This window comes from Cavia porcellus, unplaced genomic scaffold, assembly GCF_034190915.1.
Source record: "Cavia porcellus strain 051 isolate PalLab524CR breed Dunkin Hartley unplaced genomic scaffold, mCavPor4.1 scaffold_18, whole genome shotgun sequence".
Classification (NCBI taxonomy): Eukaryota; Metazoa; Chordata; class Mammalia; order Rodentia; family Caviidae; genus Cavia; species Cavia porcellus.
Window position 1 is genome coordinate 19,523,876 of NW_026947501.1, and position 14,299 is coordinate 19,538,174.

At 48.8% G+C, this 14,299-nt stretch overlaps 1 long non-coding RNA gene across 2 annotated transcripts in view; it reads right to left on the reverse strand.

Moving 5' to 3' along the window:
- The window catches only part of LOC134471284 (uncharacterized), a 78,563-nt gene that overhangs the window by 47,760 nt on the left and 16,504 nt on the right, over nucleotides 1-14,299 (reverse strand). The window contains exon 3 of one of the 2 annotated variants that reach the window (XR_010040587.1): nucleotides 11,668-11,912. The exons of the other annotated variant lie outside the window; for it this stretch is intronic. This is a non-coding gene — a long non-coding RNA (uncharacterized LOC134471284). Of the gene's footprint in view, nucleotides 1-11,667; nucleotides 11,913-14,299 lie in introns of those variants that run through there. 2 annotated transcript variants of the gene reach the window in all.

Genomic DNA, 14,299 nt, shown 5'->3' on the forward strand with positions numbered 1-14,299 from the left:
CAGGGCATGGGACAAAGTCAATTAAATTAGGAGTGGCATTTAACTTCTCTACGGGTTAGTTTGCTCCTCTCTCTGTAAGTGAAGACAATAATAGCCCTTATGCTTCGTACTTCATATGAACTAAACAGTGAATGCATCTAAAGTGTTTAGCACACATCTAACCCTAATGACACCTTTTGTTAGTTTTTGCTCTTTATACTGAAGATGTATAGCATTAATAAGACAACCTTAGTGAACCACTTCCCACAGTTTGAGGATAACTTTTTCTAACCCACAGAACTATGCATCCTCTGCTCCTACTTTATTTGGGGCACTGCTTCCTCACATGCCTGACTGTCCCCTGACAGCTGCTAGGGACTTACATCTTTCCATCTCCCTTGGGGCAAGAGCACAACTTGCATCAAGCTCTCGTAGAGCCCTGCTTGGGAAAGATGAAGTGACCCTGCGAGTCTCTAATTCCCAGTCCCGGCCTGGGGTTGCCTGGGCCCCATTCCAGCCTCCCCTTCAGAGTATGGGCCCCTGCTCTGCTGGGAAAGCAGCCACTCCTGGTACCTGGTGAGAAGCCATCATTAGAAAAGAACTTTATTTGGAAGAACTCTAGGGAAGGTTGATGCCCTAGAGTTTTGAACAACAGGACAATCTAATCTACGACTGTTTGACTGTCTGTCAGTCTCTGGCCCCAGGATGAGCACTGCTTTATGAAAACAAGAAGGCTGGAAATTCTTGACAATTCTAACTCTTTGTTCCAGGGCTCCCAGTCTCCATTGGGGTCCTCCCTGCTTCCAGAGCCCCGATCCTTCATTCCACAGCATCAGGGTTGGAGGTAGGGTAAAGACCCAAAGTTAAATGGCTGTAGCGATGGGAAGTGGATGCATGTGAAATTTCTCTAAAAATCCATCTCACTAATTTTCACTGGCAACTTGAAGTTTTTCCAGGAGCCAGAATTTTCTAAAGCCTCTTCACCCTGGGGGCTCAAACAGGATTCCATTAGCAGTAAAAGCTCACAGTCCCCTGGCTTAGGCCCCCACTGGCATAACCCTGAGCCTTGGCCTCTTCTCCCTGATTTTAGGAGGCTCAGTGGTGTATGTGAGCACACAGAGGCTCACAGAGCACAGCCACTCCTGCCAGAGTCTGCGAGGAAGCCAACTGTCCTCCCAGGGCTTTGACCCTGGCAACCTGGGCTGCGAGCCACGGAGATGCCAGCTGTGTAGTCATCATCCCTGCGATCCTCACTACCCAGAGGAACATGCCTCCCCCCTTATCATGGAGTGAAAAGACCTCTCCTAAGCCCATGTGGCAGGTGGTCCTTCTGCCATGCCACTCTGTACAGGGTTCGGGGCAGACACCAGCCTAGATCCTGTCACTCACAGGCCTGTGGCTGTTTGGGAAACCTGTGAGAGCAAAGCTGATCTGCTCTCATCTAGCAAAGCAGCTTGCAGCTTCCAGGATGTGGCTGAGGCAGGAAGTCAACTTGGAGCAGATTTTCATTGCCACCTAATGTGGCCCGCCTTGGTCATACAAATGTTAAGGTTAAGAGATACTCCTTGCCCTGGGAAAAGGGTGCCACAGGAACTCCTGTGGATGACAAAGGCCTGTCCACCACTCTTGTTAAGCAGTTAATCTCCAGGAACTTGCTGGATGAAGCTCAGTGGTGCTGAACAGCTGGAGAGAAAGGCTGACAGACACCAGCAGAAGCCCACCTCCAGGAAAGTGGTCTTGAATGACAATTAGGGACACTGCTGGCCTTGAGAACAGGGACAGGGGCATTAACTTCCAGACCAGAAGGTCTCAGCCCTGCTGTGTTAGAACTGGCAGAGGAGCATCTGAAAATGTAGGCGCTGGGCCGTTTGTACAGTGATATTCACAGCAGCATGGTGCACAGTAGTCAGAAAGTGGAGATAATCTCACTGTCCATCAAGGGTTGATACATGAGCAAACTGTGGTGCGCCTGCAACGCAGTATTTATCATTCAGCCTTAGCAAGCAAAGAAACTTTGATACATGGATGCCCCTTGAAGACATTTTGCTGAGTAAAATAAGGCAATGTGGGGGCTCAGAACATGATACCCCAAAGTGTGGTGCTTTCCCATGCTGATTACTCTGAGTTAAAGGAAGCTGGAGGACTCAGAAACAGATACAGAATCAAAATCTCTTTGATCTTCTCCTACCCTTCTGTCTCCCATCCCTGCTTATTTCCAAGCACAAAGAAGGGCTCTCCGAAGTTCCCTTATCTGTTTTAAGATAAATCCTCCAAAAGGAGGCTTATTTGGGTGTGATGTCACAAACCTGTAATCCTAGCACTCTGGGAGACTGAGACAGGAGGAGCACGAGTGTGAACCCACTCCGGGCAACTTAGCAAGACACTGTTTCAAAATAAATAAAAAGTGCAGAGGAGGATGTAGCTCCTTGGATCCAGTTCTCAGTACTACAAAGTATACTCAGTTGTACTGGTCAACCTCATCAGCCAGGGAAGATGAACTGGATCCCAGAAGAGTTTAAAGGCACTGCATACCCAACAGCCTTGGTCACCTTCTCACGGACAGCATTTCTCCCCTGAGAGATTTATCTGCATAACAAGAGATTTATTGTCCAGCAATCTCTCCCTAAGCCGTTACTGGTATCCCTCCACTCCTGACAGAAGCCCTAAGCCCCTATTCCTTTTGGTAGCTGAGGATGCTATAAAAACTTCAATCGTCTGGCCCTGTTTCAAGCCCTGTGTTTTGCAGGACTCTTGTGGATTTGCATGTGCCTAAAAGAATTTTTTCTCTTGTTAATCCTCCTTCTGTTTATTTTTAGACTCAATTATAGACCCTTCAGAGGGTAGAGAGAAAGTTTGCTCTCCCCTATACCAGACACAAAAGCATCAACACTGCATAGTCAAATTCAGAGACTGATGTGAATGGCGGTTGCCAGGGCCCAGGAGAAGGAAAAAGAGAAAGTCACTGTTTCTTGGATGCAGAGTTGTAGTTTGGGAAGATGGAAAAGTTCTGGGGATGGACACTGGTGGTGGCTACACAATGTGAATGCACTCAGTGAATTGCACATTAAAGATGCTAAAATGAGCAGGGTGTGGTGGCAGGTGCCTGGAGTCTCAGCTACTCATATGACGAGCAAGAGGACCCCAAGGCCAGCCTGGGCAGCTTCTCAATATCCTACCTCCTGAAAAATGGGGGCGAAGAGATTGGGAATGCAGAGCAGGGGTGGAGTGTAAAAATGCTTAACAGTAAGTGTTATTCTATGGCTTTTCTTCTGTGTGTGGGTCAGTCAGAGAGCCAGTATGGGATTTTTGCTGTGTTAGGCACAGCTGAGGCTCCTAAACAGAAGAAGTAAATGAGAAAAATATTCCTTTTCAAAAGAAAGGCACTGGGCTGTAAATGTATTACTTGTTAAATTAAGGAGAAAAAAGAATCCTATCCTAAAGCCATTGCTCTCTCTCTCTCTCTCAAGCTATTTATTTATTCTACATGATTAGAATGAAGATATTAGTGAAGAGATGTCTTGGATTCTTAAACACTTCCTGTCCCCTGAGGCCATGGGAGAGGACCCCAAAAGGACCCAGAGGCAGGTGTTGTGGCACATGCCTGTAATCCCAGCACTCCAGAGGCTGAGGCAGGAGGATCGTTGCAGGTTTGAGATCAGCCTGGGCTAAAAAGTGAGCTCAAGGCCAGCCTGGACTACATAGTGAGACTCTGTCTGAAAAAAACCCAAAATAAAAGAACCCAGTGTTGACATAGGTCTTCCACAAGGGGGAAGATTGGGAAAATTCAAAGGAAAGGTGCTCACTGCCCCCGTTCCTGATCTGATGAGTCTTGATGTTTGATAGAAGGAATCAGAGTATGACGCTCCTGATAGGACACTTGGCATAAGGATTATTTTGAATTGAAGGCAACTGAGAAGAGCAGATTAAGAAAAGCTTTCAGCCAGGCGCAGTGATGCATGTGTACAGTCCCAGCATCCTTGGAAAGCTGAGGCAGGAAGGATACAAATTCCAGCCCAGTTTGGACAATTTAATGACACTCTGTCTTAAAATTAAAAAAAAAAAAAAAAAAAAGGTTGGAGGAGGCAAGGATGCAGCACAAAGACCCAAGGTTCACTCCTGGTGACTCAAGGCGGGGAAAAGGAAGAAAGGAAAAATTCTAGCCTTCCACTTTTTGTCTAAAAGCAGAGCAATTTGTAAAGCTGTCCATTCTCTTGTCTCTACCAGGAAGGGGAGCAGCTCACCTCTAGAGACAGCTAGACCCCTGTCAACCCAGGGCCCACAAGCGAGCTCAGCAGCAAACCTCATGCTCCAACACCCACCCCGCTTCTGTGCTCCCCAAACGTCTCTCCTCCCATGTTTCCCTGGCCGAGGAGCCCAGAGCCTCTTTTTTTGTCACTGCTCTACAGATGTACGGTCCTTTTGTTAAAACGCCACGTAACACCAGGACCCGCTACCCGCTTGGTTTACCCCCACGTGAAAGCCGGGTGCATGCACCAAGAGACTTCCCCTGGTTTCTCTTGTTGATCTGACTTTTGTCGGTTAATTGGTGGAGACACAGCCAGAGAACCTCAGGTCAGTATTTGAAATGGCCCTGAAGGCTCATACATACATCGAGGGTTTGGCTCCTGGGTAACAGCGCTTAGAGGTGGGGCACAGAGAAGACACTGGATCACCAGGGCACTGACCTCAGTGATGAATTAACCCATCGATGCGTTCATAGCAGACTGGGCTATAGGAGGCAGGGCCTGGTGGGCGGAAGTAGCCGGGGGCATGGCTTTGAAGACATATGTTGTCCCCAGCCCCCTCTCCCCCACTTCCTTTTGCTCTGCTGCGTGGATGCAGTGAGGTGAGTGGTTTTGCCTCACCACGCCATTCCACCGTGATGTTCTCTCTGCCTCATCTCGGGCCCACGGCAGTGGAACCCACAGACCATGGGCTGAAGCCTCTGAAATTGTGGGACAAAATAAATCCTTCCTTCTTTAAATTGTTTCCTCAAGTATTTGTTCATAGTGCTAGAAAACTGTAACACACGAGCCTCTGTACAGAAAGGGGAAGGTGAGTCTTCGGAGGGGCTGGAAGTGTTCCACTGCTTGATCTAGGTGGTGATTATCTGGGTGGATCCATGTGGGAGAATTCATAATTATGATGGGTGAAGCTATTGCATCTAGGGTAGTCCTCAAGTTAAAGCACCAGAGGCCAAGCCTACCCCAGGAAATGTACATTGTGATGGTGCGGATGAACTCAGGTGTTACCATTTCTAAAGTTCCCAAGTTGGTTCTAATGCAAGGCCAACACTGAGAAACAGGTGGGAATTCCTAGCTTATCCTTCTAGGGGCCACATAGTGCCTGGGCAGTGCCTGGCCTTTCCTTATTGCTTTTATCTAGATGTCTCCCTAAAGCCTGTGCACTCATACGTGGGGCTTTGGGGAGATGACTGACCCAAGGGGGTGTGATGCTGGATGACTCCCTGATGGGTCTACAGCTGGATGTGATGCTAGGAGTGAAGCCTGCTGAGAACAGGAGGGTCAGTGTGGCCACGGCCTGGAAGGCACGTGTCCCTCCTCCTCTTTGGATGGCACTACTTCCTTCCTGCCATGGACTGGTCTCTTCTGCTGTGCCCCTCTGCCAGGCCACTCTATCTTGGAGCCAGCCAATGAGGGACTGAGCCCTCTACAAACTGTGAGCTCAAATGAACCTTTCTTCCTTTAACTAGTAGTGTTTGTCCCAGCAATGAAATAGTATGTAAGACACCTTTGAAAGCAAGACCAGCTTCTGTGGTTTAAGTGAACCAGATGGCATTTAAAGCAATTTATTTTTATAGGTTGGAGAAAGGGACCCATTCTCCTTAGAACTCTCTCCCTGCTGTCACTGTACATTCGGTTCTGCAGATCCACTTGCAGGTTGTCACCCATCTGCTGGGTGACCCATCAGCTCTGCCTGGAGAGCTGGATCCTAGCAGCCAGGGCCTCCATGGTAAAGGCCAAAAGGCTCAGGCTTTGGCTCCAAGGCCTCTGGCCAGAAGATTATCATGTGTCGAGCAGGGAGCCAGAGGTTGATAATGGTAGGAAACTGCCTAAAGGAGCCAGGGTCGCAGCTCCCACCTGGTATCTGCACACAGAGACCACTCTCCCAGGAGTGCCAGGAAGGGCGTACACGTGAGACAGGACTTCGTAGAGGCGAGGGTGCATATGTTGAAGCCACAGACCTTCCCTACTCCCGGAAGCACAAGCCAGAAGATTTTGGCTGCGGAGCCTGAGTAAGCACAGTGTAAAAGCTTTGTGACTATGGTCTGGGGAGTCATTGGAATGAGTATTTATGGCCATATTTTTCACTGAGCCTGGCTAGAAGTCTTCAGAAATGAAAGGCTTTTTGGCACCAAAAGCCTCACGCCAACCAACATATATCTAAATTACGCAGTGAAAGAGACAAGCTCTGAGTTGCTGGATGCTAATTCACACTTCAGTGTGAAATTTCAAGCTTCTTAGAACAAGTTCTTGCAATTAAATGTTTAAAAAGTAACTAATGAATACTAATGAAAGAAAAAAATACAGTGAGTTTTGCTCAAGCAGCTGTTTAACCGCAGAAAGACAGGGCTGCCCGGAGCAGAGCCCCCTCCCTCTCTTAAAGGTCAGAGACACCCCAAACCACTTCCGTTTCCCTGAACAACTCCCCAGAGTCTCCTAAGCAGCCAGGATTCCTCTGAGACACCACTAAGACTGCCTTGGACCATCCAATCTTTGCCTCAGACCCCACAGACAAAAGACAGCAGGGCCAGTCTCCCCTACTGCCATCCCTGGGTCCAGGCAAAGCCTAGTCCAGAGCCCTGTGGTGGCCCCTGGAGGCGGACCCACTCAGCTCACTCACCATACCCTGCAGCACAGTCCTGGGTCCAGTGGACAAGGTATGACAGTGTTCAAAGGTAAAATCACAACTTTTGTGGTGCAGAGATAATGTAAATCATCAATTTATGTTACAAGACCGGCATAGTGGCTCACACCTGTAATCCCAGCACTTGGGAGGCTGAGGCAGGAGGACTGTTTGTGAGTTTCAGACCAGCCTGAGTTACAAAGTAATTTTAAGGCCAGCCTGAAGTGAACTGCATAGCAAGACACTGTCTCAAAAAGACAAAAAAAAAAAAAAAATTTATGTTGCTCAAGTGATGTGACAGAACCAAGATGGAGAAACCTTATAACTGGCTCAAAGGAAAAAGCCATACAAATTGATATAAAATAAAGGGATGCTGAAATGACTTCCAAATAAAGACAAAAGTGATCCGCTAGTCATGTGAAGTGAGCAAGCTGGAGAAGAAGCCAACTGTTTACCAGATAGGATAGAATTTATGTAATTATCAGTTATCTCCAACTTACAGAGTTGCACAATAACTTTTTTTCAAAAAACAACAGAAAGGCACAGTGCTTTGTATCTATAATCCTAGTTACTTGGGACACTAAGACAGGATTACTTGAGCCCAGGAATTAGAGGCTGGTCTAGGCAACATAGCAATACCCCAACTCAAAAAAGTAGGGAGAGACAAAGAGAGAGAGAGAAAACTAACCAGGACCAGCAGAATCTCATGACCTTGAAGAATGTGCTACAGATGATACATAGTTTTCCACTGAAACACTTTTTGCAGTAACGGACTTTGAATCCAGGGCCTTTGCACTGAGCTACATTCCAAATCCAGCTACCTCATCACCACATTTGGGTTTGAAGTCTTTTAAACTGCCCAGGCTGGATTCAAACTTACCACACTCCTGCCTCAGCCTTCCAGAATGCTGAGATTACAGGCATGTGCTATCCCTTCCAGTTTTTCTACCTAAAATTCTTTCTCCAGAGCCTGCATGATGGCACATGCCTTCAGTCCCAGCTCTGAGTAGGTCTGAAGGAGGAGGATGGTGAGTTCAGATTCAGGATGGGATACACAGCAAAACCTTGTCTTAAAAACAAAATAACTTTCCCCAAGGGATAACCTATTCCTCTGACGAATGGTTCCCTAACACTGACACCACACTACATTTCTAGATCCCACCTGGCTAGGAAGGCAAGGTATAGACAGAGCTGGGGACTGGGGTGCCATTGACAATTGTCATTAACAGCAACAGCATAGCTCTCCTGCCAAATCACCACCTCTCTGGGTCTCTTTACTAAAATGAGGGCCCTGAACTGGGTACTCTCTAAGGTTTCTTTAATTCCAAAACTTTAAAACTCAAGAGAATAAGAAATAAAAAATTATTTATTTATTTAAAATTTTGAATTATTTATTTAATTAGTTTTTTTTGGATAGGGTCCTGCTACACGGCCTTAACCTGGCCTTAAACTCAAAGTCCTCCTGCCTCAGCCTCCTGAGTGTAAGGATTGCAGGTGTGCACCACAACACCTACTGAAACTGGCCCCAAAATGTCTGGCAAATTGATTCACTGGGACCCTGAGCAGCACTGCCCGCTGCCTGACTGCGAAGGCCCCTTTGTCACGTGCCTTCCCAGAATATGTGTGGCCACAGCGTGCGCCTACACTCTGACATTCCACGTGTCTGTGTTTCTCTCCAGCTGTGGGCTGGGAGAGGTCCAATCACTGCACAGAGAGGTTCTGAGTCCAGCCCAGGCCACACACCCGAGTATGCCGTGCCCCAGCTCAGGAATCAGCAGGGCACGTGCCACTTACAGGGTGTGCCCAGCAGGCTGCACGAGTTCCCCATGGACCTTGCATGAGCTCCAACACTGCCTGCCCGGTCAGCACAGGAAAAGAGTGAGTCAGCCTGGGCGGGGCTGGCCAGGACCAGCCGCCTAGGGAGTAATTAACATGACAATCCTCCCCTGGGCCTGTGGCTGGGGGCAGTGGCAAGGAGGGGCATCTCAAGCCTAAAGTCCTGCTTCCCCAGCACCTCTGTCTCTTTCTCTCCCTCAGAAACAGGAGCGGAACGAGCCAGAAAAACAGAAGAGGGAGAGGAATTTATTCCAGTCCTTCAGTCTTAAATTCTGCCCCTAGACTGCCAGAAAAGATGCTAATGAAAGACCAATTGTGTGACTAGAGTGTTTTCTTCGGACATCTGCCCGGGGAACTGGATACTAAGCCCAGCAGCCAGCTCACCAGCTCTGCCCCACAGAAACACCTTTTGCTCACTACTGACCCCTCCTGGGGTGACAGGGACAACTGGCTAGGGACAGGAGGCTAAAAGAAACAGGTGCTGGGTTCTTAACTCAGCATCTGTTTTCAGAGTGTGGATCCTGCCTAAACCTTAGGCCGCAGACCTGGCCCAGGAGGACCCAACCTTGGGAATTCCCTTCATCCAAGGGGCCTCCTAAACTTTTCACACTGGACATGCGAATCTCCTTCACATTCCCTTTTGCAGGAGAAGAGGGGCAGAGAGGGGGACATGTTGAAGCCTTTAGGAAGATGAACCGGCAAGTCAGAGTACAGTCAGGTGGAAACTGAAAGGCACACATTGGCAATGGCCAGTGGTCATTATGGGAGCTTCTCCTAGTGGCCTTGCCTGCCCTGCTGACGTTGTGACCCATCCCAGTTTACCCAGGACGATCCCAGGGTTAGCACAGAAAGCGGGGAGTCCCAATAAACCCTGTCAACAGTGTAGTACCCTAACTCGGCTGTAGGAACGGCAAATACAGAGCCGGATTCAGCCATGGCTGGGGGTTTCACACGTGAGGGTGCTTCGCTGGTGGTGGAGGAGCGAAGCCCAACTACTAGGACTCTGAGATGACATAAAGACAGTAAGAAAGGAAGTGGTAGATAGAACAGACATGGGGAGGGTCGTGGAGCCAGTTTCCATGGGCTCACTAGACAGGGGGCCTACTAGGAGAAGAAAACACTCAAGAGTTGGACATGAAACTCTGACTCAGACTAGCTTGAACAGCACAGAAATGTCTTACATCAGTAAACAGGAACGGCAGGTTTCAGGACGGCTGATGTGGCTCAACAGCATAGCTGGAGAATCGGGCCGTTGGAGGTTGTTTCTTAGGGAACCAGAGATGGAACCTAGTGCCACCTACAAACAAGACAAGTTCTCCACCACTGAGACACCTGCTGGCTCTCAAATTGTTTCTCTCTGCTTGGCCCACTTCTTCATTGTTAAATATACCTTCCAACTAACAGCAAAACCCACCTCCAGACTTGACAATGTCCACTACAAGAAGGAAGACTTTAGTCATGTATGAGTTTCTCAGGGGGCCCAATAGAGTTCCCTTCACTCTCATTGGCCAGGCCTGGGTCACGTGCTAAATTTAGGGCCAATCATTGGCAAGAAAGACCCATCCTGAGCTGTGTGGAATCAACTTCCCTGAGGAACACTGCTGGGCATGGGGATGAGTAGAGAGCAGATGGTGCATAGAATTGGAATTCTACAAAGAAACAGTGAGGGATGATGCCGTGCTGTGTGTAAAGTCAACAGTGTCCATCACAGAGGCCGCAGTGGGCAAGCGGGCTAGGAACACCATTCACTTTTAGACTTTTACCCGTTCAAATTTTTCACTGACTTTCTTTGGCCTGTGGGATACATTAGATTCTCAACAACTGTAACCAGGCCATCAATTCTGCATAAACTTCTAGTCATTTCTTCATAAAAATTCTCTGCTCTACCTAAGCAGGTCAATCCTAGAACAAAATATCTCTTCACTTTTGTCTCCCTGTCTTTGAAATATCCACTCCTCTCTTGCCCCTTACATTTTCTTTCTCCTCCTCCTCTTCTTGACCTCCTCTCCCTCTTCCTCATTCTTCTGTTTTGGGGTTTGGTTTGATTTTTTTTTTAGATAGGGTCTCCCTACATTGTCCAGGCTGGTCTCAAACTCTTGTGTTAGAGGATCCTTCTGCCTCAGTCTCCCAAGTGGCTGTGACTCCACACCTGTGCCTGAGTGCCCTGTAGAGAGCTGCCTGTCTCTGGCCTTCCAGGCCCCCAGAGCCAGCTCTACCTGGAACTTTCTGCGGGCAGTTACCTGAGACACTTTTCCCTTTCAGTTGAGGCAGGTTGATCCCACCTTGAGTCGTCACACAGACAGCACTTGCTCTGCCAGGGGTGAAATAGTCTAGGGCTGTGGCCTTGAAGGATGGAATGACACCCAGTTGGACACGGAAGTGAGGAAGTCTGCAGCAGGGCTCCAGATGGACGCGCGCAGGGACCCCGGCCTGGAGGTGAGGCTGGGGGAGGACGGCTGGAGTAGGAGGGGGCTGGGTGGACCCGCAGCAACTCCTCTTCAGGGCCTGCGGAGGGGCCCTGGGTCCTGGTCACGTGCTCCCCACACTTCCTCCACCTCTGAAGCCATCAGGCACATGGTGGCTGCCCGGAGAGGCGGCCTGGAGCTGGCTCTAGGTCCCCTTGGTGCTGTGTCCACCTTGCTCCAAGCCCGCACCTTCTTCCTTCTTCCCGCCTTTACTAAGTTTGAAAACTGCTCACTTTGGGAGAGCGCAGTGGTAGCGAGGGGACCTGAATTCTACTTCTTAAAACCTGCGCTCGTCTTCATCCAGTAGACATAGGCAGGGGTTCAGGAGGGGGCCATCCCAGGAGGGACCCCCAAAGGCCAGCTGGGTGAGCTCTGTGCTAAGGCTTTGGCCAGCAGGACCTGCCACTGAGATAGCCCTGCTCCATGTCGCACCCAACCGCCCACCACTCTCCCCCTGTTGGTCCTCCTGCTCTCCCCTCTGGGCTCCCTGTGACTCAGTGGGAGCTGGTGACCACTTCCTCCACCCCACCCACACTCACATTCCAATGGCCAGCTCACTGGCTACTTGGCACTCGACCCGAGGTCCCCAGGCCTCTGCCTACAGCAAACAGTCATCTCACTAAGGATGACTTACAAGCAGGGACCAGGGCTGGCCCAGGATGGGAAAAGGCCATGCATCTTACCTTGTGAGCACACTCCTCTCTGCCACCAGCCCTGACCTTTGTGGATCCTCCCCTGTGACTCCTGGCTGACCCAGGATGTTTTCTGAAAGGAATTTGAGATTAGTTGTCACGGTTGGACCTAGCACAGTCCTAACTCGGGACATGTTTAAATAAGAGTTTTTTAAAACGATTAATAAGGGCTGGGGTTTTAGCTCGGTGGTGTAAGTGCCTGTCTGTCAAGTGCTAGGTTGTGAGTTTGATCCCTGGTACCAAAAGAAAAAAAAAAAAAAGATTACTAGGCTGGGGGTGCGATGCAGTGATAGAGCATTTGTCCACTACACACGAGGTCCTGTGTTTGACGTCCGTTACTACAAGAACAAAACAAACACACACAATAGAAAAACTGTACATATTATATTAATAAATCAAGAGTCTCAGAGGCTGAGGCAGGAGGATGGCAAGTTCTAGCTCAGCCTGAGCAACTTGGCAAGAGCTGGGCTCAACATGAAAAATAAAGACTGGGGATGGAGTTCCAGGCAAAAGCCCTGGGTTCAATCCCTGGTATGTGGGGAGAGGGCAATTTATGGGGTTCTTTAGGTTTCTCTAGCACCTAAAAAAATCCTGCCATTCAGGTAAGGACTCTTCCAGGCCACACACAGGAAGCAGGGTGGTTAGAAACGGTTCACTGATACCCGGGGTTAAAGTCCGGGCTCTGCCACTCTGAGACGCCAGCACCTTTCATGACCTGCCTAAGTCTCCACTCCTTACCCTTATATTGGGGGTGATAACTCCGTCAACTCCAAGTACACTGTTTTTCTGAATTTTAACACCTCAAAGCCAGGAAGTTTTACAGTTGCTGTGGGAGGGGGATTTGTATTTTTATGTGCTACAGTGCCCCACAGTGCTTCTTTATAGGCAGAGCCCAAGTCCCAGCTGCCGAGCCCAAGCGACCTGCTCTGGCCAAACAAGTGTGAAAGGAGGTGACCTACTGCTGTAGGTCGAGGCTGAAACTTGGACAGATAACTGAGGACACCTGTGATGCCAGCTACGCAGGAGGCTGATGCAGCAGGGTCCCGGGGTGGAGCACCAGCTGGGAAATTTATTAGATGCCATCTCAAAATAAAATTTTAAAGGGTTGGGGACATAGCTCTGGGATGAAGTGCTTGCCTAGTGTGCAGGAGGGTCTGGGCCCGATCGCTCTGCCACGACAGAAATGACACCGAGGCTCACCGTGCTCTTTTTCTTCTACTGTAAGATGACACAGAGGCTATTTCATGGGCCTGGATGTCACAGGAAAGATGACAGCAAACCAAGCAGCAGCCAGTGGGCCTCCAAGGGGAGAAAAGCATAGACCTTTCTTCTTTTAGCCATTGAGATTTGGTGCTGTTTGTTTGTGTGTTTGTTTTGAAATAGAGCTTGCTGTGTAGTCCAGGCTGGACTCGATCTGGTTACATAGCCCAGGCTGGCCTTAAATTCACAATCCTCCTGCCTCAGCCTCCTTAGTGATAGGATTTACAGGGGCACAACACCACAGCTGGCTTTTTTTTCTTCTTTTTTTTTTTAGAATCAGGAGTTGAACCCTGGTCTGAGTGTGCTTGGCACACACTCTACCACTGAGCGACATCCCCAGCCTCGGACTCTATATTCTCCAGTGCAGTGCGTTGTATCCTGACTGGCATTCCATCTTCCAGTTAACTGATGGATTCTTTTTTTTTTTTTTTTCCTTAGTTCCTTTTTTTTTTTTAAATATTTTTTTTTTGTCTTTTTCATTTTTATCGGTACCGGGGATCGAACTCATGACCGCCTGCTTGCAAGGCAGGTGCTTATGCCGCTGAGCTAAATCCCCAGCCCCTCCTTAGTTCCTTTTGTGTTAACTCATAATTGATGATACTGTTGATTCAGTGAAAGAAGGTTATCTGTCGCAGATTGAGTTAATCCACATAAATTACACAGATGATGCCTTGCCTGCTGTCAGTAGTCTGTTCAGGTAGCCACTAGTACATTTTTAGCCTTCTGCATATGGCCAGCTGTGTTGGTCAACTTTCCATTACTGTAACAAATGTCTGAGACACATAAATTTAAAAAGAGAGAAGGTTTATTTTAGCTCAGACTTTTGGAGGTTCATGATCAATTGGCTACCTTGTGACTGACCTGTGACAGCAGATAACATCATGGCAGAGACATGGTAGAAGGAAGTCAAAAGGAGAGAAGGAAGAGGGGCTGGGTCCCAGGATGTCCCTCTGGGGGCTCCACAGGCAGGGAGCAGAAGACCTTCATTAAGCCCCGCCTCTTAAAGGGGCCACTACCTCCTAATAGGGTCATGCTGAAGACTAAGCCTCGCGGCCTGTGGAGGATTTCAGATCCAAGTCATAGCACTGTGTGGACAACAGGCTTGGAGGGGTGATACTGATGCCATAGAGTAGGGAGGCCCATCAGGCCCCTGGAGTCAGGAGGAAGGGTGTAATAAGTAAGCTCATGTCAGTGAAAACA